The following is a 308-nucleotide window of genomic DNA, read 5'->3' as shown; positions in this document are numbered from 1 at the left end:
CAACAGGACAAGGATCCCAAGCATACCTCCAAATCAACAGAGTGGTTGCAGAAGAAGGGCAGGAAGACTCTGGAGTGGCCTTCACAGTCGCCAGACCTAAATCCTCTAGAAAAGCTGTGGTGGGACTTGAAGAAGGCAGTTGGAGCACGCAAGCCCAAGAATATGAATGAACTGGAGGCCTTTGCCCAAGAGGAATGGGTTAAAATACCTGTAGATGGCTGCAAGAAGCTTGTGTCCGGTTATGTATCACCTTTGAAGGATGTCATTACTGCCAAAGGGTGTTCTACTAAGTACTAAAGATGCATGGA

Source organism: Nerophis ophidion, linkage group LG05, assembly GCF_033978795.1.
Source record: "Nerophis ophidion isolate RoL-2023_Sa linkage group LG05, RoL_Noph_v1.0, whole genome shotgun sequence".
NCBI classification, from domain to species: domain Eukaryota; kingdom Metazoa; phylum Chordata; class Actinopteri; order Syngnathiformes; family Syngnathidae; genus Nerophis; species Nerophis ophidion.
This window is presented reverse-complemented; position numbering follows the sequence as displayed.